The sequence below is a fragment of the Zonotrichia leucophrys genome, chromosome 10 (assembly GCF_028769735.1).
Source record: "Zonotrichia leucophrys gambelii isolate GWCS_2022_RI chromosome 10, RI_Zleu_2.0, whole genome shotgun sequence".
NCBI classification, from domain to species: domain Eukaryota; kingdom Metazoa; phylum Chordata; class Aves; order Passeriformes; family Passerellidae; genus Zonotrichia; species Zonotrichia leucophrys.
This window is the reverse complement of record NC_088180.1, coordinates 9,346,887-9,372,338: the sequence shown is the minus strand read 5'-3', so window position 1 is coordinate 9,372,338 and position 25,452 is coordinate 9,346,887. Positions and strand designations below refer to the sequence as shown.

General features: G+C 41.0%; 1 protein-coding gene across 3 annotated transcripts in view; it reads right to left on the bottom strand.

Annotated features, from left to right (window-relative positions):
• SEMA6D (semaphorin 6D) overlaps positions 1-16,028 on the bottom strand; it is a 209,495-nt gene extending 193,467 nt beyond the window's left edge. Inside the window, exon 1 of one of the 3 annotated variants that reach the window (XM_064721741.1) lies at positions 16,010-16,028. The gene's annotated coding sequence lies outside the window, so the exon portion shown is untranslated. Of the gene's footprint in view, positions 1-15,511; positions 15,591-16,009 lie in introns of those variants that run through there. The other 2 variants (XM_064721739.1, XM_064721737.1) reach the window with 2 other exon arrangements.
• Between the last annotated feature and the right edge of the window lie 9,424 nt (positions 16,029-25,452).

The following is a 25,452-nucleotide window of genomic DNA, read 5'->3' as shown; positions in this document are numbered from 1 at the left end:
GAAAAAAAGCATGTGGCTTCACAGAATCACATGCAACTTTTAAGAGACACTATCAAGCCAGTTCCACAAGGGGATCCCCTTCCCTAGCTTCCTTTGAGGCCACAAATACAGAGATAAGAGAAAAATAAGATTTTCAGCATTAAAATACCAAACGTCAGAAAAAACCCCACTATATAAAGTAAACCAAAGGCTTTTTCTGTATTTCATATTCATATGCAAATAGCCAATTAAAAGAAATATTTTAAATAGCTCTAGGAAACAGATAATACCCCACAATAAAGACAACAAGAACAATTTCCAGTGGCCCTAACAGAAAAGACCCTTCTCAAATCCATACCTGGCAAGACATTACTTGACAAGGAAACAAAATGAATACATTTTTGCCTGCTTCTTAATTGTGCCATCTCTTAACAAAACATTATCTTTCCATGTTGATTTTGCAGTCATGGCTTCCAGCCTATGAAATGCTCCACGTCACTGCTCTGCAGCTGATCACCACACAGAGAGCAACCAAAACATGGTGGGATGTGGATAAATTTGTTTTCCTTCTCAATGTAAAATCAAATTAAAAACAATTTCTGCACAGAAACAGTCATAACTAATGGTTACAATGGTTTTCCCCATCTGTCCACATTCCAGGGCAAGATTAGCTTTTAGCCAGAGAAGATGAAAAACAGTGAACCTGTGTAGATTTCCTTTAAGACAAAGTATAATTATAAAGTCATTAAAGTCAAGGGAAAGGAGAAATTCACTAATATTTCTTTAGAGGTAACATTCTGTATGCCCTGAAAAAATAAGCTTTCTTACTAAAAATTTTAATAAGCCTTTGGGTTTTCTCTGAAACATTTAAGAATAGCTGGTAAGAAAACAATTAGAAATGAACAGATGTTAAAACCTATGAATATATACACTTCCATATTTTAAAATAAAAACATCTTGTACTAACTGTGGTTGTACAAAAAAACAAAAAAAAACCCCAGTAAACAAGTCGGCTCCTATTTTTGCTTGCTCCTCCTGCACTGTGCAATAATGCACTGTTAGGTAGATGTTCTGTACTGGAAAGTGTCAAGCGCTATTAAAAAGAAGAAAATGACTTGCACTGCATTATGGTTTTCACCACTCAAGCTGTTTTTAAAGCACAAATTATTTCTGGCTTTGCTTTGAATAAATCATGGATAGCACATATTGGAGAAGTTACTTGGACCACTGAGTGCAGTGTGTGTGTGCTTTGCAGCTTTGATAGCTCTGGTAGCTGGCACCATGGCACACTGGTCTGGACATGAACGAAGCAAAAACTCACATGGAAACAGAATGCAGCAGCAGGGAGGCCAAACTTCAGTCAAAATCCCCTATAAACTGCAGAGCAACTCCTCAAGGATTTCATTTATTTATTTAAATTTCCATTTCATAGCAGCAATGCGATGCCCTCAGAAATGAATTCATGAAAGATTATTGTACCGCAGTTACACTACCACACTCCTCAGCACATTCCCAGGGACACCTCTGACATCATGACAGGAGTATATTTAAAAGGGATTAATGCCTGTTGTGCCTTATTGTTTAACTACACATTGACTACAGAGAACATTAACACACAATATAATACCAAAACATTGCCTTTTGATCAAAGAGCTTGATGGGTAACTACTGCTTCCAGAATATGCCATTTAGAAGTATTGAATTTATTTAACTATCTGCATTACCCAGCTAGCAAACCCCTCAAAATAAGAGATGCTGCACAAACGTCTGAACTAACAGCACATCCAGGGCATGGGCTGTGAGGTGAGGGCTCCTCAGAGCACCTCTGCTGCAGAGAGAATTTCAGTCTGAGCTCTCCCTGTCCCTGTGACCAGGGGAGGGCACAGCAGGGCAGGTACAGCTCAGGTGTGTGAGGGCACTGCACAAAGGGCACTGCTGTGGCACAGCTTCACCTCAGCGCAGCCTGCTCACAGCCCTGCACTGCACAATGCACAGCCTCACCTCCACAATGGCCCCAGCTGCATGGGAACAGTCATTTTCTGTTCAAACTGCTGGAAACCTGCCTGATCCAGTGATGGGAGTTTGACACTCGTTAGCTTACAAGCGGCAACCTCTGTAGTTCAAAACACAACAAGCTTAATAGGAGGGATTATCTAGAGCTTTGTAACCGATCATTTAAAAAACAAAGCCCCTGCCTCACTTGTTGTACAACTGCAAATTTGCGTAGAGGTTGTACTACAAGCGAGTTTTAAAGGAATTTAAATGGATACAAAAGAAAATGTAGAGAAATCTCACTTTTATCACTAACTTTCACTTACCAATTACCCCTGGTTAACCACATACAAATATGCCTACACAATTGTTTAAAGCATTTTTACCCTGATCTACTTCATTTTACAGCAGAGCATTCAGGAGCCAGGCAGGTACCCAAAGAAAGACATTTGGTTCTATTTTAGATGCCTGAGGGCTTCCCACCCTGGCTCTCAACCGCTGCTAAAAAAGGCATTAAGTCATCTGTCACACCTGCTAGCCCTGACAGATGTCTCAGGTACCTAAAGCATTTAAAATGGCATTAGATATCTATGTTTAGGCTTCTGAATCTTTTCCTTGGTGTCTAGAGAAAGTGCAAACGAGGGGGAGAATTGGTGTCCTGGAGTCTGTCATTTATCTCAAACACAAGCAGTACGGAAGCAGCAGGAGTGTGAAATCTTTACATTGTCTCACTAATGTATGTTTCCACTCTGCTCCCCCAGATCAATCTGTGCCAAAAGGATACAGTATGTCGTGCATTATTATAAGCAAAAGCTACTGCAATGAGGGAAGCTAGAACAGGTTTGGAGGGTAATAGCATTTCCAAAGAAATCAAACTGGATTTGCATGACAGAGAAGGATGAAATGCCCTTCTTCAACCACAATTCAAGTTGAATCAGTTTTTTGCTCATTTCTCTCACAATTTATTTGTGGCACAGCACAGGGAAAAATAAAGATTTTTTTTCTCTCCGCATTTTTTACATATTGATGCTTTCTGCAATAAAGCACTATGTTGACACCTCTATCTGGACAAACCATAAAGAATCAAAAATAAGGTAATGGCAAAGAGTCTGAAAATCTACCATCCCAAATGTACTTTCATCTCATCCAGGTGAAATGAAAAAATGAGCTCAGAATATTATAGCAAATAATCCTTTTTCCATATCTAGAGTCTTCAGGCATACAAAAGGGTTTCTTATAACATAATACAAATTCTTCCTGGGCTTCTACTTTGAAATTTACTTATGTGGAGTTTAATATTCAGACTTGAATGGTCTTCTAAAGGTTGTCCCAAAAGAAGCCACAAAATGTGCCTATTTTACAGCACCTCTGCCTCCAATTTCTTATGAGCTGTAGCTCAAGGGATTTCCATGTTAATTTTTAAGCTAATTTTAAATCACTATAAAAAACAAACAAAAACTCCAAACAACAACAAAAAACCCCCAAACAAACACAAAAAACCCTGAAACCCCCCAAAATAAACACCACCCCCCAAAATAAACACCACCTCCCAAAATAAGCTCCAAATAAAAGTAAAAATAAAGGGTATTCTGAATTCCTCCAATTAACAAAAATTTCTGTGGCTTTATTTCAGAGTCTTAAAACTGTGCCTCTTTTGTGTGTTTATTGTACTATATTTTGACATAAATGTTCTTAATAGAAATACTTTTTGCCAAAATTAAAGCTATCATGGTTTCATACCAATCATAGAAAGCACCCAAAGGAACGTTGTAGGAAAGAAAATATTCCTAAATCACAACAGAAACAATTACCTCAGACACTTTCTTGGTCACATGAATTTTCTCCAAGACAGTACAATAAATTGTACTCCAAAGTGGTTGTGAACAATTGACATTAACCTACCAAGTTTGGCAAGCAGTTAATTAAGTCCTGTAATGAAATGCTTAAAAATAACTCATTCAGTCTCAGAATCCTCACAAGTAATTGCACAGCTCCATATCCTTTTCCTGGTTTTACAGTTATTTCTAGGTATAAACATATTTGGTATATCCCTTTAACTTGGCACTTACATTTACACATACAAAGCAAGGAGTTTATTTCCAAGATAAGCTAATTTAGACATTAGGAACTTGAGGAGAACAGCATGTGTCTGTTGTGGAAGCAGAAATCCCAAGCTACTGGGAAAGGTGCAGTGGTCAGGAGTTATTTTGGAGCTACCCCTCAGCCTTCAGTCCAAAGATGCTCCACATGAATAACCCTGAGCACCCCCGGGCTGTGGGGCAGGCAGCTGGCCCGAGGGGGAAGCCATCTTGCCATGATGGTGAGTGGATTTTTACCACTTTAAAAAGCAGATAAGGAAATTGAAGTTCTTCACGTCCATGCCACGTCATGATGTCACAAAATCAGTGTTAAAACAATTCCCAAAAAACCAAAACCACCCTGGCTTCCTAGAACATAAGACTTGAAGATGGCCCTAAGCAATTTCTCTAGTTTTTGATGTAATCACATGTTCCACTGTTGAGGATGGAGGGAAAATGAACTTTTCCCTTTGGACCACCTGTTTGAATTTAACTAAGCTGATTATTGTTACTGTGCTTATATTGCAGCAGCACCTAGCTGAAGGATGTATATAACCCTTTAAGGCTTCTAATCTAGCAGTCATTTCACGGCTTGTTTAAAACAAGCTGACATTAGCACAACAAATGAAATCCCCTGAACACCCCGTACAAACAACAGCAAAGACTGAAAAACCTGCGGGCTAATTTAGGATGTTTTTCCTTGCACCTGTTCCTCTCCCCAAGAGCACACGTCCAAGATGGACATACCCAGAATGCAGCCTGTGAATCTCAAAAATAACCCCACAACTAGAGGAAAATGTAGAAGATGCTCAGTCTGAAGTGCACTAATGCTGTTGTCACAAACAACTTCTTCAGGCGAAAGCTTTACAAATATTTTGTTTGTTGAAGGCAGTACTGATTTTCGTGCAGTCTGGGCCTGCGATCAAGATGGACCACTAACCTTCTTCAGCTTATTTTAGCCATATACAACTCCCTCATCTAAAAACTAAATTTTAGGACAATAAATTAAGCTGTATTTCCTTTCATTAAACACATAATATTATTACTATAGCTTTGCTTTCTTCCCTTCTCTATTCCCGACAAAGTTTTAAGAATCTTCAGCAAAATTACTTTTTCCTACTCACCTGCACAAATTTAGGGTTTACAACACAATTATCATCATAAAGAAAAAAAAAAGAAGTACCCCAAGCTTTTCTAAACTGAAAACTGAGAGGTTTTTGTTGGGGTGTTTTTAGTCTGGGTTGTTTTTGGAGGGGTTTTTTTTGTTTGTTTTGTTGGGTGTTTCTTTCAAAAACAAACACAAAAATGCCAATCAGTGTTTGCTACTAAAAAGCAATTCAGACTTTCAGCCCACCAGCCCTGCTGCCATCGTGGCACTATTAAAGTTCAGGATTTCCAACATGACAGAAATCCTGATTCAGACTCCCCCTGCTTCCCAGCATTCCCTGCACAAACACAGGAGTGTTTCCCCAGCCCACAGAGCCCATCCCAGGAGAGGGACACAGCCCAGTAATTTGGGGAGTCCAACACTGACTTGAGAAAGCTGCCAACACATCCTGATCTCCATCAAATCAAGGCTGCCAAATGCCGATCACCACACTGAGCGTCAGAATGAAACCTGGAAGCACCATGAGGAGATGGAGAAGTGAGAGAGGTGCCTAACATCCAGCTAACAACATTTTCCAAGTTTTCCATCCAGGGTTTCACTTTCTTTGCCCATCTCTCACGGGTGAAGGCTTCCAGGAGAACCCCACTGAAGAGCACTCCATGGCCAGACTTTAGCAGCAGCCCCACAGGGTAAATAAGAGTGAGGTTAAAGCTCTTGGCAAAAGCAAAGGTTCCATGTTTCCCCAAGATCTACCAGCATGACCTCCAACACATGTAAATGAAACATCATTCTCATTCAACAGACTGAGCTGGATCTGAGTATTCATTAATATGAATAATTCATCGTAAAAGACACTCTTATTTCCATGTAATGATTTAAATTCCATACTAGACACCAAGTTTTCATAAAAATGTGTTGTTTAGTAAGTTACTGGTATCACCAGCATTGCATATTTTGTGGCTTTCTGGATTTTACCAAAGTAAGAAACAGCTGATCAGCTTTGCCACTACATTTTATAAATTTTGTAAACATAAATTCAGGAAACAGGGCACCTATTGCTATGTTTATTACAATTTTGACAACAATAATCTGGTCTTTTAAAATATTTTGCTATAAAAACACCTATAACTTTAGTTTTTGTTGTTGAGTTTTTCCTGGAGTTTTTTTTTTTTGTTTTCTACATCAAGAGGACAATATTAAATAGGAAAACAGTAATGAATTACAGACCAGACAGATGAAGAAAGTTAAGTGAACCATTACAGATTTTATGCTCCTTTATCAAACTTTTTTCTTTTATTTCAGGGGATATAAAATACCCCAAAGCTGTTTTATGCAGCATGGGAAGCTGTTTTCAAACAGTCTATTTTGTTGCCTAACCAACTCTTCCACCTTTCAGACTAATCCTTCACATCACCAAAACCAGAAGATTTACAATAATGAAGTGACAGTAGAGGAGTTTGTATCAGCAGCCAGAGGTGCACATTTCAAGCAGTACAGATACAGTTAAGAGGAAGGCTTCGTTGTAAAGAAAAATAATGTGCATAATTCAGCAGCTATGCCATTCCACACACATATAATTAACAAGTCTTCAGCTCATTAGCAAGCTGTATAAAATACATATAATATGCTGTGCAAAACTGATTCTGAATAAAAAGCTCCTCATGCATTAAAATAAATTATTTAAATTGTTTTGAAAGATTGCTATCAGTAGCATTCAAGGATATGATTCCCAAAACTACTCATGGCTCCAGCTTCTTGAGCCTGGCATTTTCACCAGATATCTTGCCATGCTCATTCCAGCATGACACATTTGATCAGAGACTGCTGAGGTTCTGCTCCAACCCTGGGAGGTGAACGGGACCAGGGCAGCACAAGCAGCTGCCCCAGGCAGTCCCATGCACACACAAATTCCCAAAGGCAGGAGGCCCCACTAGCACTGCACTGCATATTCACCAGGGATGCAGAAAGGGCCTTTTTGGGGTGCAACACACTTAGTACACATTGATATCTTCTCTTTACTTGTGTATATATCAATTAACAATCTGCACAGTTTCAGTGCTGCTCCTCCAGCCACGCAATAAAGGGCCAGGCCTTGCTGCACCCCTCGACACCAGCACTCAGAGGGGACCCCAACACCACAAAAACGGGCCTCAAGGGATGAAATAGTTACTCCTGAGCTGCAGTGACACCTCCTGGCAACAAATCGAGAAGGTTTTTTCCCACACACTGTGCTTTCTCCAGAAAACTCTCGAGTTTCAGCCAAAATGCAACAATCTTGGTGCTCCCTCCAGCCTGGCTCCTCAGGCACACTGCCCAGAATACCAAGCAGAACCTCCTGATTTACAAGGACTGCTGACATTTTAGAAAGAGAGAGGCTAAGATACAGGAATATCAGCCCTAAGATCTCTGGATTTATTGTACCACACATTGGCCTTTCTTGAGTGGCTGGAAAAATTGCTGCAAAAGCTAATCAACTAGCAGTTTAATTCATACCATGAATCTTGCAAAGTGTTTTCTCACTTCACTATGAAGCCCTGTCTGTTTGCTAGGAGTTTATACCTCTGCCCTCCACAGATTCCTGACAAATATTGTAAGCATGATTTTGGTAAGAAAGATATAAGTTAACAAATAATAAAAAAATAGCTTAAGACTATCTATAATCTAAACATCATAATATGCAGAAAAAAACGTTTCTTCATTCTTCACTGGAAGCAACAAACTCAGTGTAAGTTATAAATTCTGCAGAAAAACAGAGATGATAATTCCATACAAGCCTTCTAAAATACATTAAATATCACAGTAGTGGAAGTGAAATTGATTGTAGCAGTTTTGAACAGTGGACTTGGAGGTAGAGGGATGCCCCTGAACTGTAGCAAGATCCCCCACATGGAAGAGTCCTGCAGAACTGACAACTCAAATATTTATATTCAAGTGAGTCAGATAGTGAATGCGTTTGAGTGTCTAAGTTTAGTTTGTTCAATGTTTTACACAGCAATCTGTGTTCCCCTCAACCCTGGCCAATCACTGCACACAATTCTGAAGGATTTGATTGCTGTCATTATATTACCCCTGTTGTATTTTTTGTGCTGCTTTTATACAGCACAATTTTCTTTATGCTTACATAATAATAGAAAGCTGGATTTTTGCTTGTTTTCTTTTGTGTTGTTCTCTTCCCCCACCCCAGCTCTTCAGAGGCAATTACAACAATTTTAAGTACTTTGCATATGCTGCAAGGCAATCAAGAAAATTCATTTGACAAACTGGATTACAACTGTCTGCCAGAAAACAAAGTGGTAAAAACATTTCCAACGATTTCTCAATGACTGTCTGGTAGATGCTCAGAGCACACTGAAATAATGCACAAGGAAGAAGAGTTCAACATTTACAGTTTCAATAAAGCAAAAAGCCCCATGAAAATTATGTATTTCCTCTCATCACATCCAAAGTTAAACTACAAAACTCTTTTAAACAACTGAACGCCTAACAAGGTAAATCCCCTTTGCAAATAATTTCCATCTTCAGAAATTCTGTACTCACAGATAATGAGCTGAACCACATTTCTACTAGGTGGTGTGGTTGCAGAGCAGTGTTACTTCTCAGACTGCAGTGCTCTCAGGTTTAACTGCATTTGCTCTTCACTCCAGCCTATTTTCAAGCCAGTAAATACCTACACACGTACCAATCCCTTCCACTCTGCACCCATCCATCACCACTGTGAGTAATGCAGTGGTCCTAGGCTGGATTGCTATGGGAATCTCTGCTGCCATCACCATCAGGTAATTTCTCCCCCTCACCCATGCACTTTTAGCCATGCCAGCTCCATGCCCACCGTGAAATGGCTTCTCAGTGTACAGCTCCATCCCCCAGACAGAGGCACTCACAGGGACACTGTGTACAGAAGTGCAAGGTGGGGAATCTCAAACTATGCAGGAGTCCTCGCAGCAGTGGAGGGCCCCAGTTGTGTTAATTCACACTGCTTTTCCTACTGAACTGGCTTTCAAGCACAGACACATCCCTGCAGGCCTGGGGATCTGCACACAGAATATTCCAGACTACCCATGGTGTGCCCAAGGCAGGACAGGAGCTGTGTGCCTGCCCAAAGTTGCCCAACATTTCCTGTTACAAATGTCATCACATGGACATTTTACATAAAGGCTTTTTCCTTCCCTTTTTTTTTTCCTTTTTAAATAAATTATTCATCAGTGATGTATGATAAAGCAAGGACGTTACTATGCTGTATGTGATTTGTTAAGACAAAATGGGAATGCTTTAGCAGGGACATGTTTTCCTGGGAAAATCTGAAGGTTTTCCTGTATTGGTAAAAACACTTGATATTTCATCAAAACAAAACAATTTTTAATGTGTCCTCATGACAGAGGCTAATGATTCATGTGGAAGAAGAAAAACTTGCTACTTTATAAGTGTGGGAAATACTCCATTGAGTTTAGAGTTAAACAGCTGTTTTCTCTGGAAATTCAGCATGTGTTCAACACATTTTATCTTACATTTTCAGGGACATGGAAAAACTCTCCCCAGATTTATTTAGTTGTTTGGTTTTTTTAAAATTTGGTGGAGCTATCCAGGCAATGAGCAGGAAAAGCTTCTCTCCTCTGGCAATTTGGAGAAAGAGTGGAGTTTTGTCCCTTTTCAAATAGGAAAAAGATCTGACTCACTGCCAGAACAAGGGGACTGTCTAGAAAACATTAAGCTTTCGTTTAGAAAAAATTTGGATTTGGATACTTGACTTTTTGACTACCATTTATATGCTGTGATTTTTCACTTTTATTGTTATTTTATGAAACAAAAAGACACATTACTGCATTAGAATTTGCACTATAAACACACATTTTCATGCTAATAATGTTTATGTAATTTCTCATTTATAGCTGAAAAGTCTCATCTTGATCTTTTGCTTTATGAAGTAAATGGTTGATTTCTAATCCTTCTGAAGGCAATTTTTCTTTTTAATTTTACAGCCTTAGACAGGTTCATTCACCTGCTCTTTGATTATGGGAAAGTGAAAACAGTAATATGTACTTGAAATGACAAAGTGGGCCTCCCTCACCTCAAACCTAATTCAAAGATGCTGAACATTTGATTTGCTGAACATTGATCTGACATTTTCAGGTTGGCTATGTCTGATTCTCTACTGTGCATTTTCATTATATGTGAAGAACTCACTCTTTTCCTTAGCACACATCAACAAACAAATGAGGTTAAAGCATTTTAAAGCAGATTTTAAAACTTTGGTCAGTATTGGAATTGCTATAGTATTTCCCATTATGAACAAGCAAGACATTACTAGTCAGGAAGAAAGGCAGGACTACTCCTTTTTAGAGCAACTACAAAAAAAAAAGCCAAAATCTTGGCTTTGGGGAGGCTTTGACCTCTCCCAGAGAGACCTGTAACACACTGCAGACCAAAACTAAGCTCTGTAGAAGGGAACAGATCTCAAAGTTTTGAGCCTTGGAAGAGTGGCAAGGAAAAGGAGCAATGCTGTTGCTCAAGAAGATGGCTCTTTTTGGTTTAGAAGCAAACAGAATTCATCAGCAGTTTGTCAGTTACCTTTTAACAAAGAAAATTAGGATCACATGTCTCAGCCATTCTGTGCAATGGTTCTGCTCTCACCCTCGGGATGCAATTCTGCTCATTTCAACAACATGGATGTTTCATCTGCTTTCACAGTAACACTACTGTCAGGGCAAACCCTCTTCACAGAGAAAACTTCATGTGTGGTGTTAGTGGCATGAAAACTCAAGTTCAGAAACATAATACCAGTCACAGATACATGCTACAGCTGGACACAGAAAATATGTCACATTGTCATGACTAGCTTTGAAGTGGGAGAAAAAGTTGTAGGTGTAAAGAGATCTTAGAGCTAGTGAGCAAACCAAACAGTTGGAGAAAAGGAATTGGGTTCTTTGGATAGACTAAAAGAGATAGAAGTGGTGTGTCAGCAGGAAACATAAGGATTAAGGAATACGAAATATTTCTGAGAACTGAAGGAATATGATCAAAACCAGAAGTCACAAAATAAAGGTAAAAGTGGACTTTGTAAAGGGAATTACAACCCAGCAGAACAGGCAGGGTGGATTCAGCAGAAGCTAAGCTAACCTCACTGAAAAAGGTCAGATACGCTGAAAGGGGAGCTCCCGCTAGTGAAACAAAGTTAAGAATATGTAATTGAAGCTGCTTAAAAGTACTACTGCAAATCTGATAGGAACTCCTCCTGCTCTGGAAGAAAGGACTCAAAAGCTTCTTTCCAAGTGGAGATCTTCCCTACTTACGCTAAAGAAGCAGACCCTTGGCTAACAGCAGCATAAGCACTTACTGCGTTTGCAGGCCTGCCACAGGAGCAGAGCACACAGAAACACAATGACTCTGGCTTGCCAAAGGAGGCTGGTCTCAAACATCTGAATTGTGTGAAAAGTCAAGTGATCTTCAGCTTACAAGGGAAGAAATAGTTGTTTTATACCATCAAAGAAACCTTCCCCAAAACCCCTCCTTCATTCTCTCACTGAATAACATTCATTTCTAGCTGTGAGACGCTGCCCAGTATCAGCCTTCAAAAATACTTCATCTTTCTTTGATTAATAATTATGTTGAAGATTTGTCTGATTTTCTGGACACCATTTACATTAATTCACAATTAATGTATCCACAATATCACCATAATTTGAGACACAGACTTTTCTCCCTTAAAACTTCCTGTACCTGCCATGCTTACTGACTGATTCCTTGTCTGGAAAAGAGATGAGCAGTAAGCACTTCCTTGAGGGACCAACAATACTTGATTGCTTCAGATCAAACCCAGGACTGCCTTTATGACCTAGAGTTCTGCAGATGTGCACTTTTGCAATTTTCTGTTTCACCACAATGCATTCAAGGAGAATCACCTGGAGTATCAGGAATAATCAATGTAGCTGTAGTATGGCACAGAAAACCAACAGATAAATTGGTATGTATTCTCCAGCCTGTGTTTCATCATCTGTCATTAACACTGTCATTTATAAAAGGGTCTCCTGCATTTTGAATCCACCTGGGTTTGGGTTAATTTAAAAATACAGTGCCAAGGCAGGAATTGATTCCCAAGATAAAGGTTTAAGAGAGAGTATTTAAAAATAAATTAAAACCAGCTCTAAAGAGCAGGAGAACTCAATAATAAATTTTCAGTACCTCTCCTTGTGAACAGCAGAGGATGTGATCCTCCCACTCCATTCACATCCCCAGAGGAACCACCCAGTGTTGTCTCAACGCTCAGCACATCATTCCCAGTGCTGGAGCACAAGGGACACGAGAGGGGCTCCACTCGCTCTGTCCCTGGCTGTGAGCACCACCTCTGCTGGGCTCCCATGGCACCCACGAGCATGTGGCATGAAACTGAACTCCAAAGACCCACATGTTTTAAAGAAATGCATTTTTGGAAAGTGACAGTCCACATGTACAGTGCCAAGTATAGCCATGAACTGAGGCATTCAAAGGCTGTAAATTGCTTTGGGCCTATAAATACAGACCCTTTCCAGTGGCTCATTCTTGAGTCCACACAGAAGGAAGCAGCATTAGAAAAATGATAACTGTGTTACAAATACCATGCTTAAGAAAGACTAAGTTGTTAAACATTTACATAAAAACACAGACCAAGAATTTTTTTTTCACATTTTAGCATGTTAAGAAAAGTAATATTTATGCAAGATGTCCTTTAAAATTAGCACATTGCTCTTTTTGACCTTTGAAATTTCAGCTATTTTCTTTCTCAGACATTTGGCAAACCTGACCTTCTGCTGCAGATTATATGCCCTTAACTCTTCCAGGATCCAACAAAGAATGTTCTCAGACTCCTCCTATAGCTTTCCCACACTTCCCAACAGAAAGTTCCATAACCTGAACACAGTGAGGTATTTAAACATCAATTTCCAAGACAGAAGAAGACCAATCAAAGATCTGCAGCTAGGAGAGAACTCATTTCAGAACAACAGTTGGGTTTTTTTTATTTATTTCTATTTTTACAATGACACCATAATCAGAAAACATGCAAATATGAGCATATAAATAAATCTCTATTTTGGGGCGCTGAGAAGTTTCAGCAATTGCTTGTAGCATAATGAATGTTTGTAATTCATTAGATTCTATTTAGAAATGCAAAGCACACCACAACAGCAGTGATGCTCTCTTTATCTTAACAAAAAGACTACTACACTTAAGGTTCTTCTGACAGAGCTAGCATGTTTTAAAATATGTAATTCTTTTCTACAATAGAATGTTTTCAATGGTGTGTTCCTATTTGAATTAAATTTACTGTAGTAATGTCATATTTCAGGCAAGTTTCTGCTAATTATCCCAAAGAGCTTCAAAATCTTTACAGTATATTCACTGCATTTACATCTTCTCCACAAACTTACTGGTCTTGTTTATATAATTTTGCAAATGACAAGATGTGTAGGATAACGATCTAAATGAACTAAAAATTTTGTCATGGGCAGATCCTTCATAGATTTGCAATTTGTAGCTGTCAATCTTCCTACAGCTGCTAGATAACAAAACAACAGTTCTTTTCTTCATGCAGACGAGCAAAGTCAACAAAGATTGGTAAAGGCTCTTTTCCATAAGAAATCTCTGGTTCTCCACTGCCTATTAAACCTTTCCTTATACACATCCTAATTTCATTCTTGTTTTTCTTGAAGAAAGAAAAACACCATAGCAATTCTGTGTATTTAAGCATCATATTAACCAAATTTGACTTATGTGAAAAATGGGCTTGCTGGTGGCTAAATATTTTGGTGAAAAGGAATAATACAAGGGGAGAAGAGATCTAGAGACTTACAAGTCACATCACACTGTAACTGGAGAACACACAATGGCAGTAATCAAAATGATCATTAAAGGGAGCCAGTGTGTTTTTATATCACCTTCTCGATCAAGCCCTGCCTGAAACGGGCCAAGTTATATTAACATTTGAAAGAGAACACAAACAAACAATAAAGGGAAAAGAAAATCTTACAGATTCAAAGTTGTGAAATTAATAGGGATGCTGCCTATAATTGGGCTTTTTCTTTTCCTTGAGATGAGGGCATAAACTGAACTGTAGTTACAAATGCTGTTAAGAATTAGATCAGAGACCAACGTCCACAGTGCCAGGAAAGAAAAGGAATTGAATCAAGAGAAAATCATTACAGAAAGAGAAATGAAAAAAAAGAAAATTAAAACAAATTGCTGCTGTTGTAGGGAGGGACTAAATGGCTGCATTGAGGGATAATGCAAGCATTTTATTCCTGTAAAAACCTTGTATTTCATTTTTAAAACCACTATAAGGTCTCCTGTTTCTTTAAGGAAAATCTATCGTAACTTTCCATAATCACAATGCCGGTTCCACATCATGAGCTTCCCTTTGAAATCAAACTCTACATTAGACAGAGGTGTTCACAGGATGTTTTGCTCCCCAGGGCAAGAAAACTCTAAGCCTCAGCAGACTAATGCACTTAGCAAGTCCACCAAGGATCATCAAACAAAAAGCGTTCAAGGCAGGCACATACATTTGGTCGGTCCACTGAGATTAGCACCCAGCACCACCTGATGCACACAAGCAGTTGGGTGTCACGAGTTCTACCACTTCTTACATGAGATATTTTGAATCATTGCTGCCTTGCACAGCTAAAGAAATACACCTTTGTGGGTGAGCAAACAAAGTGATCAGGACTGACTTGTAAGAGGAGAGGATGCTCGCAGGTGCCGGTGCTCAGCGTCCCTGTCACAGAATATTCGTGCTCCTCATACATCTCACTGATTACTCGAGATGCACATGTCTTATGATGGCAAAGGGGATTCATGAATGCTGCGGAGAGAGACCTGCTCCAGCACGGCCGCTTCTGCTCCGAGACAACCGAGAAGGGGTAACATCATTTAAAACAAATAAACCTTTCCTCACTCAACGAGTAAAAACGTCTGAGGCTCCAGCTGGGAGCAAAACTGGAAAGAAGAAACACCTGAGAAGAATTAACGGGAACGGCAGCCCCGGCAGTGCCGAGCTCGCAATCGCCCCAAGTGCCGGGCGGACAGACACACGTACCCCGCGGCAGTCCCTGGGCTCGGGGTTCGCGAAAGCCCCCGGTAATCACCCCGGCAGAGGCTCCGAGCCGCCCCCGCTCAGCCCCGGCCCAGCTCGGCCCCACCTCGCCCCCAGGCTCAGGGCGCCGCAGACAATGGGCGGGCGGCGAGACCCGCCCGGCGCAGCCCCGCGCAGCGCCCGCATCCCCCGGCACCGCCGCTCCGCGCCGGGCAGCGGCACCGCGGGCGGGCACGGCCGGAGCCGCGGCCGCGGCGCTGGGGCACGGAGGGAGGGAGAGAGGGACGGACTTACGCGGGTGCGGCGGCGGGCGCTGCGCGGCTCCGGGCGCGGCTGGCGGCGCGGCGGACTCGGCGGCGCGGCTGGAGCCCGGCCCGCCCCGCCCCGCTCCGCGCCCCGGCCCGCCCCGCCGCCCCGCCCCGCACCTGCGCCCGCCCATTGTCCGCGGCCCCGCCCGCCCCGCGCACCTGCCCGCGGCCCTGCCGCGCCTCCCCGCGCTGTGCCCGCGCTGTCCCCGCAGCCGTGAGGCGGCCCCGCTGCCCCGGGCCGCTCTCCCGTATCCCTGCAGGGAGCGCGGCCGCGTCTGAGCAACCCCGCGGCTGCCCCAGGCACCTCCCGGCCGGCCCCAGCCGCGCTGCGAGCGCTCCTCAGCGATCAATGCAGAAGGCACTTGACCCAGCTGCGGGGAAAGGTGGCAGGCAGAGACCGTCCTCTGCACAGTGACTCTTCCACTTTTCCTGCTCTGCCCCGGAGAACTTTCCCGTGGCACACGGACCGACTCCCTGGGCTCACCTGGCTCCCGGGGACTGCCGGGTCCCGTCCGGCCGAGGCAGCGCCGCTCGGAGAGCGCCTCCGCCCCTCGTTAGCACCTGCAGCACAGTTAGAGCAGACAGCTCAGGGTCACTCCCCACGGGCTCCAACTTCTCCAGCAAAAGCCCCAGTTTTTGACTTTAGTATGAACCGGAAATCTTTCTTTTCGGTTTGGGTTTGTGTCGTTACAGATTTTGCATCACTAACTTCTCAGAACACCCTCAGCCAACACCAGAGAGAGCTGGCTTTGAATTTAAAAAATAAAAAATAAGCTCATTTCTTTGCACGCTCTGAGTTTTAGTTTTTGGTTTGGTTTGGATTGCGTTTTTTGCCATTGTTTATTAAAGACCAACATTCGTGGAGTTGCAACCTAATGTCTAATCTGAATGCTTCACTCTCACTTTTACTGAAAAATAAAAATAATTTGGTTAGTCCTGAGTTCAGAAAACAGATATTCTCTTTGGAAATAGTGGAAACTAAAGCATATAGATGAAATATTTTAAAGTTTATCTTCATGCATAATCTATTGAGGAAAACATCACACCCTTCTCCAGATACAGGTTCCTCTACAAATAAGTAGTAGGTTTGCTACGGGGGAAAGTGATACTTGTGTGGGGATGAGGACACTATTATATAGTGGTGGTTTTTTTGGTTTTGGGGGTTTTTTTGGTTACAGTCCTGTAGTGCAAATTTTGTTTTTCAGATTCTGCAACAGCAGCTTGGCTTACAGCCATAAGCAAGGGAGCTGACTTTGATATCTTCTCTGAAACCCTCTCTCCTTCCTTTTCTATCGGTGGCAGGTGCAGGTCCAGTGCCACAGCCTTTGTCACTTGTTCTTCTGCTGAGCCCTGCCCGCCCGGAGCCCCCCTGAGGGACAGCCCGTCCCGCTGCCTTTCTCAGCCTGAAAACCCGTGTGCTGGGTCGGTCTGACACTGGGGGATTACTGTGCGGGGAATTTGCCCTCAGTATTTTTGCTGCTTTAATTCTTGGTGGCGTTTTTCAGGTTTCCAAACCCCATTTCTTCCTACTTTTCCGAGGGAGCTGAAGCACTCAGGTCCCTGTTCTCTCTTTGGTTTTGGGAGTGGACTCACTGTCGGCCATTATTTTGCAACTGCACCTAATTTCACTGTCACGGTGACCATGAACCAGACCCAGCCAGGAGGACTGACCTGGTGGCAGTGCTCGGGTGGCTGCCGAGTGGGAAGGAGCCCGGCTTCCTCCCGCACCCTGGCACCTCTCGGCCCTGTCCGGCTGTGCTCACCCTGTCCGGCTGCCCTGCGCTCCCTGCTCGGTCCCGGGTGTCGCTCTCCAGGCGCGGGGCGGCCGTGAGGCGAGCGGGGCTGTCCCGGCTGCACTCGGCCAGCCCCGGCTGGAGCCCAGCGGACCCCGGGCAGGGCTGAGCCCCTCAGGGCACAGGAGATGGAAGGATCAGGGCGAGGCAGTGAAGGCTCCGCCGAGGGGAAAGGTGGTGGTGGCGGGGAACGGAGTGTTTTTAGCTTTGTTCCGGTCTATTTTAAATTGGAAATAAATTAAATAAATTTATCCCAAATCAAGCTTTGCCTGTGGCAGTCACTGGTCAGTGTTCATCTTGGTTTTATCTCGATCCATGACGTTTTCCCCTCACTGTGTTCCCTGCCCTGTGGAGGAGGACAGTGCCGAAATGGCCGGGTGGGCTCGGGGCCGTGAGGCACTGGAGAACAGACAGACAGACAGACAGATAATCCTGTTCGGAGCACAGCAGGGCCGGCTCAGGCTCTTACAGACCTCTGTGTGCTGTGACGGTCCAGCACTGCCACAGGGATCCTTTTCTGTCCATCCTGCCATCACCACCCAGCTCTTGGCTGCCTTTCCCACTGACTCTGCAGAAGGCATTGAGGGTACCGCGGTCAGATTTCTTACACTGAAATGCCCGCTTGGCAGGGAATCATCCCATTTCACTGCAGTGCAACACTGTCTGAACGGGGCACTTTGGCAGACACTAGCACCTTTCAGTTTTCTGACTACAATACTTGTGTGAATGTCCTGGAGCCAGGTCAGCCCGTGTATTTGTATCGTGCAGTCTCCTTTGTACAATTGCACTGTGACCACATGGGGCAGAAATCTCTATTCACTGTCAATCAGTGTGCTCTTTGCACTTCCCTTTCTGTCCCACACATGATCGCAGTTGAACATTCGTTACTGGAAAAGAGAATGTTCCCCCTCTCTTGCTTCTTCTTGACAATGTCTGCCTCAAGTTGTGAGCATTTGTCTGTCTTATAAAATCAGATATTAAATTGCCTGGAATTTATGCTTAGTTCCCTTTAAACAAAATTGTAGATAAATGGTGGGTGATCTTTCTTCCTATACACTAAATTCAACAAAGATGCAGTTTCACTTAGTCCCCTCAAATACTTAACAGATTTGGATTATCTTTGCTGAATAGTTTTTTGGTGTCTCTTCAGGAAAAGATTCACAAATGGGTAATTTTCATCAATCTTCCCTTTTCTAGTATCTTAAAGGCTAGGTAAATTTTGAAGCATGGAGATTCAGATCTCATTCTGTTCTCTGTCTGAGTGAATTTCAACTCTCATTGTCATCTACTAAGTTGTTATTTGGGGGTGCAAGGAAAGAGAAAATATTATTTTTCTGCCAATAATTTTTCAATATGTACAAATAACATTAACTAAAGGGGGAATTAGATCAGATCTCCTCTCAGGTAAGAGCCAGGAGACTAAAGTCCTGCTCATACTTCTCAGCCAATTTTTATTTCCACATGGAGCTCAACAGTGCTCCAGCCAGTGAGGTGGGAGGAACTCTGCTTTGCAGCCTGGTGAGAACACTGGTCCCAGATATGGGAATGTGGGTGTGAATCACTAACAAGAAAGGGAACTAAGTCCAGAGGGTTAAGGGGGGTTTGATTCTTGTGGTGATAACTTCCCCTGGTAGCTTTCTTAAGCTTTGGATGCACAAAGAAATTGTCCAAAGTAGGGAAGCTTATTACCAGCTTTTCTCCACTCAGCCTTGTGCTCTCTCTTTTCTTAGTCAGCAGTCACTGTAATTTGATGTCATAGCACTGCATAACTTTATCCTTGCCCTTTCAATTTCCTAAAATAAAAGCTATTATCTGCTCTGATCTTAATGCCTCATTCAGTTTGGTGTAAACTAGAATGCTTCCTGGAAGCATCCATAGTTACTTGGCTTTGGAGGAACTTACCACAAGATGAAGAAGACTTTGTCAGATGACAGAAGAGCCTGTAAAACTGACCACAATATAGTCACTCCTGAATGTTGGCAAAGCTGGCAAGAACCCTCAGAGGTTGTTTGTGAGAAATCATGTTCTTCACCGTTAAGAGTTTCTGAGCCAATGCCCATGTCTAGTTTACCAAAAGACTTTGTCAGTGCTGTTTGGAGGCAGATCCATGCCGTGCTGCTCTGAACCTACCAACCCCTTTGGAGATATGCCTGCTTCTTCTTCAATAGTTTTCCTAGGGCTGCTGGAAGAGGAGGATCTCTATCAATGCTGCTGTCCTCGATATTTCAGTTTGAAGTACTTTTGATGGCCCTTGTTGGGCAAATTGCTCTTTATGCTTCACTGTTGCTCAGTAAAGTATTTCTGCCTGTCAGCTGTTACAGATGCTGAGAGATAATGTTGCTTGTTTCACAGGTTTCTTATTAACAGCTTATTTTTGCTTACAGGACTCGCAGTACATATACTGTGTATCACCAGCTCTCAGCTACATTTCTCTAGTGTAATATTTGTAATATTATCAATATTTCTGAGGCTCATATTGCATCTGGTCCCATGATTCAGCTGAAATTGAATTGGTTTGTGATCTAATAACTCAATTGCAAATATAGCAGCCTTTTTTTGCTGCAAAGCATTTAAATCAAGAGCTTGTGAAGCAATTCAAGTCATATGGCAGATATCCTCTTATTCTTTGGAAATCTCACTTTTTTTTTTTTTTGGATGGTTATTACAGTGTTATATGAAGTCCTTAGTTTTGCCTCATGACTCATCACCGATATGCATTTCTATTTTATTTCTCTTGAGTGGAGATGCACTGAATTAGTCTTTGTGTCTCTGTCCCAGTCCTCCTACCTGGACTTCTTTTGGTGGTACTGTATCTATTTAACACTGCGTGGGTTTTTTGACATGATCTTTTTCCTGCAAAATTTTGCTGACCTTGTTTTTGCACTGCCTATATTTTTGTCTTTATAGTAGTACAAACCAAACAAAACCTCCTCTGCTTTAACCAGGAAACAGATTGTCCCACAGACAATCTGATCTCTAAGCAGAAACTCTTAGGATCTCCATAATTTTAAGCAGGAATGGCAGATTTTTTAGGCCTGTAATTTAAATATGCCTTCCCTCATTACTAGTTCTTATTGGCTTCAGGAAATAGACACTTTCACGTGAACTTTCTATCTACACTTGCCATTTCAGTGTCTCAAATATCATTCTTCGTAATTCCATGTCCCAGCTAACGTATTCATCTATTATATCCCCAGCTGCTTCTCTTCTAAGTTGTCTCTACATTTAAATATCCTATTACATGTCATCCTCTCTGATAGTTTCCTATTAACTTTATATCTCTTTGATTTCAATCAGATTTTAATCATACAAATTATTTGATGTTTCAGTTGTCCCTCCTTTACTGCCTCCTTTGTTTCAGAATCTACACAAACAGAACATTCTGTTACACTCACCTGACATTTTAAAACAACCATAGTCAAAATAACAACCACTATTTCACAGTTAGTTATTATTATTATGAATGGTTCATGAAAATGTATATCCTGTAGAGTAAGACAGAAATTAGGGAGAGTTTATATTATATAGTGTTTGATATACAAAGAGGTAAAAATACCCTGTATAGTAAGAATATGAGCTCAATTTTTAGTACATCTCTTGCACCCATGAAACACTTCCCACTGGAAGAAATAGTAATAATCTTTCAAAATATGTCACAGTTCAACTATGGTAAAGGCAACAGATACTTTCAAAAAGTGCATCACAAGGTTGTTCACTTTCAGAAAGGGGATGATTCAATTGCTGGATGCATTTTTTCCTAGAGCAAAGAATACTATTTAGTAAAAAAGAGTAAAGGGAGGAAACGAGGCCTGTAGAAGAAGAAAGTCAGACAGAGTCAAAATGATCCAAAAGGAATGAAATTCTTCACACAAAGAATGCCATGTGCATCCTGTTACATGTGCATCTATTGTATCAGAGAAATGCATGTGTACCATAGCAACAAGCACATTTCATAAAGCTTATATGTGTTAAATCATTAAACTAAAGATCACTTACTTTCTCTGAATTGGCAAGCAGCACTTTTGTTGTTCTTTCAAGTAACAGTTAATAAAATATTCATAAACTACTCATAAATGGTTAAACATGCTGAAGGCTTGAACTTTTACATAGTTTCTTTCATGTTTCCTAATGCACGTGCAGAAAGATTTCTTTAAAGTAAATACTACTCTTAGAACATGTTTTAATGTGCTTTTGTGCACAAAACACAAAGACAAATGCAATCATGTCAAGAATTTGACTGCATAGCATAACTTATATTCCCACTTCCTCACCTTTAACCCTTCTGAGTGTACAATGGGGTTTTCTCTCTTGTTAGATAAATTATTGTCTGTGGAAACACTTCCTTAAATCTCTGAGCAATTATATTCGATTATCTGTAATGTTACATTTTCAAATTATGAAAGAATACTGTGGCTTCCTATTTTTTCATGCCATCATTCTTTAATGAAATCCAAAGTGACCAGTAACAGAGATCAACTAAATTGCAGATTTTCAAAAGATGGGATTAAGTTCCATTTAAACATTTATTTTCCTGCCCTGCAAATGCAAATGCATCGTGGTTCTTGAAGTAATGAGCATTAAATTAAAAATCTCAGCACACTCTCTAGGGAATTCAACTCTTCACAAACCTCAACTCAAGTAAAAGCTTGAGTGAATATACAGGTATTCAGTATGACAGGAGGGACAAGCATCCATGATTTGCTGCAATTTCAAACTTCCTTTCTTACCATCTATCTTCAACCAAAGATGCACTCCTACAGTGACCATCTGCAGAACGCCCCATTTAAAGTGATTTACCAGAGTGAATAAAAAGAGGGAAGCAATACATGATATTACAGACTGAAGCTGAACAATCAGGAGAAAACAAGAGTTAACAGAAGGTCCTAAATCTAATGGTGAAGAGGTTGTTGAGGATAGTGTGTACCCAGCCATCCCTGTGAGTGCTCTACTCACATGGATCCCATCAGCCCTGCTTGGACACTGTCCCACGGGAGAAACAGAGTCCCAGTGGTGAGACAGCGCAAATCCACAGGAGTTTTAACGGTTTCATGAAACTGTATGTCCTGTAGACTAAGACAAAAATTAGGGAGATGTTATATTGTTTAGTGTTTGATTGCTAGGAATGGCTGTGGAAAACGATTTTGAAGGAGTGTTATATTTTTTGTCAAACAAAGGTTAAGGCACAGGGAATTTAATAATATTTTCTGAAGTGATAGATCACAGAGGTGGAATATAAAATTATTATATGTACAGGAATGTATTATATTTATGTATATATATTTACGACATCAGCAAAGAATTTGTGACTAATGAGTAGGTTCAGTTTTTTCTCTCCACAATAATTGATAAAGAATGAGATGGCGAAGAGGATCTCACAATTATTTCAAGCAATTACAAACTAAATTTCATAAATATAATTTCTTGTGCAATTTCTTTCCCAAGCTACTCATAGGATTAATAGTAGCTTAGAAAGTGTTTAGTACAGGTAAAAAGAAATACCATTGACTGAACTGCTCAGCTTCAGCTAAAATCTGCACTTTGGTAAGTGAATAACACTATAAACATATATGTTTTATTTTATTGTTGCTGTTGTTATTGTCTAAACAACTATAATTTATTGCTTTGGAATGTGTGGTACTAAGTAACCAACTTTCTGTGGGGATAATATCTATGTGTGCATAGGGTGGTATTTATTTCTGCGCAGAAAGTGATTTCACATAAAAATGCCACGTAAGATGAGCTGATATTCACCTGCTCTAGTGAGTTTCCATTGATAAAGGTAACAGCAGCAGTAACGTGAGCTTGGACAACTAATTTGTGTGGTTGTTCTAGCCTGCAAAAGGGCTGAGACCTGCAAATCAAGGATGGATATTTAAAGCCTTCTCTTTGTCCCCAGGAGAGCTGTAGCTGCACCTGAGATCTTGAGGTCTTGCCCTCAGTTAGCTTGCCTGAGAAATTATCCTTGGATTACCTTGGATCATTGATTCCACTAATGTATGGACAGTAGACATTATCTGCTGCCAGATTTAAGATTTAACTGAACAGTTACAAGCAAGTCTGAATCTTGCAAACGGCCATACCACATTCTTTAATGAGCAGCTAATATTTCTGTTGAGCAGAAAATGTAGATTACTCTTCTCAAACAGAGACTGTTTGTAACTTTACATTTTCTGCTAAGTCTTTCTTCTAAAGCAGATGTTTTCAAGCTTGAGATTAGTAATAAAATGATGGATAAAAAATAGTACCCTTAGAAGATCTGTTTCTCCTTAACAGCTTCTGTAAATCTAGTATTGGCTGTATTAATCTGCACAAAAGATTTAAAAACAGCCTACTGCAGACTCTGCTTTTGTGTGCTTGGCAGAATGAATTATGAATGATTGCATCATTTACATTCCAAGTTTAGTTTTCAAGTATGGTTGATTTTGCTTAAATGAGAATCCTGTAGCTATTTAGTAATTAGGACTGATAGTTCTATGAAGTTCTTAATTGGTCCCCAAACAGGTGTTTCCTTTCTTATTGAAAAAAAATTAGGTGTATTTTTGCCCTGCTGCATGTAAGCTCATGGAAATTTCCTGAATATAAAAGCATACAATATTTATAGCAACTTTTTATTATAAAATAAAAATTATCCTTTGGTTTATGCACCCACTCTGCTAATGCACTGAATTTGAAGTTCAGTCAGACATTATTTTGTAACAGTGCTCTGCCCCCTTGACCATGAACACAGTCACCAACAACTGCAATTGCTCACTACAGATGGTCTGGTGATAATATTTTTTGGCAGTCTCAATAATTTGGCATTCTAAATAATAATTATGGACAAGTTAGATATATAATGCTGTTTTTTGATATAGATGGTGTCTACTAAATACAGAGAGATGGTTTTTGGTGTATTGAAAATAAGCCTGTTACTGCCTATAAAAATCAGGTATCATTTACATTGACTGGGTGTCAGGGATGACACAATACTTGAAGGGGTTGCTCCTTTGAAGTTCCTGTGAATTGTCTTAGTTGTATTATCTCAGCTCTTTGTCTCTACTTTGAAAATGGCAGCAGCTGGCAATCATTTATCATATTTGATTGTTCTCCAATGATTCGAGCTCAGACAAGTTACCTTATCATCAGTGCAGGCAATTTTTATGTAAAGTACCAGTATTGACTACAAGACATCTGATGGCAGTTTTAAAACATTTCTGCATTAACAGCCTTCTCACTGCATTTAAGCATCCTGTCTCTTAGATGCTGTGATGAATGTGACACTGCTACTATGTGCTCTAAGTACCCACTTTTAATGGTGACAACATCTATTCTTCAAAATGATGATTGCCTAGTGCTAACTATCTTTGCAACTTATGACCACTTTGGAAAAATACTCCTCTAAAATTGCACAAGTGTTTGGATAGAAATACATAATTAACCAGTTACCTTGTTGGAAATAATTTAGGGTGGAATCACAGAATCATAGAGTTGTTTATGTTGGAAAAGATCTCTGAGATCATTGAGTCCCTCCACTAACTCAGCACTGCCAAGTCCACAACTGAACCATGTCCCTAAGTGCCACATGTACGTGACATTTTTATACCTTCAGTGATGGTGACTCCACCACTTCCCTGGGCAGCCTGTTCAAATTCTTGACAACCCTTTCAGAGAAGAATCTTTTCCCTAATGTCCCATCTGAATGAACCTCTCCTGGTGCAACGTTAGGTCATTTCCTCTCATCCTATCACTTGTTCCTCTCGAAAAGAGACCGACCCCCATCTCTCAGGGGGTGTAGAGAGTGAAAAGGTCTCACCTGGGCTGAGTGTCCCCAGCTCCCTCAGCCAACCCTTGTTCACTGCAGGGAACATTGAGACATGGGAACTCACAGAGGGGGAGTGAGTAGGGGGTGAACTCAGAGAATTAGCCACTGGAGCTAAAACAGCTAAAAACCACAGGTCCTTTTATCCCCAAGAAGGAGAAAGAATTGATGAAATCTAATCACTCGACATGAACCAAACGTATCTTTCTTTGTAAAGTGGTTTTCTGAAGAGGTTTGAGGCTCAGACCTGGTCAGCAAATGCTGCACCACCTCAAAATTTAAATGAATAAGAGAATTTAACTTAACTTAGATTATGTTTCATTATTGACAATCTTT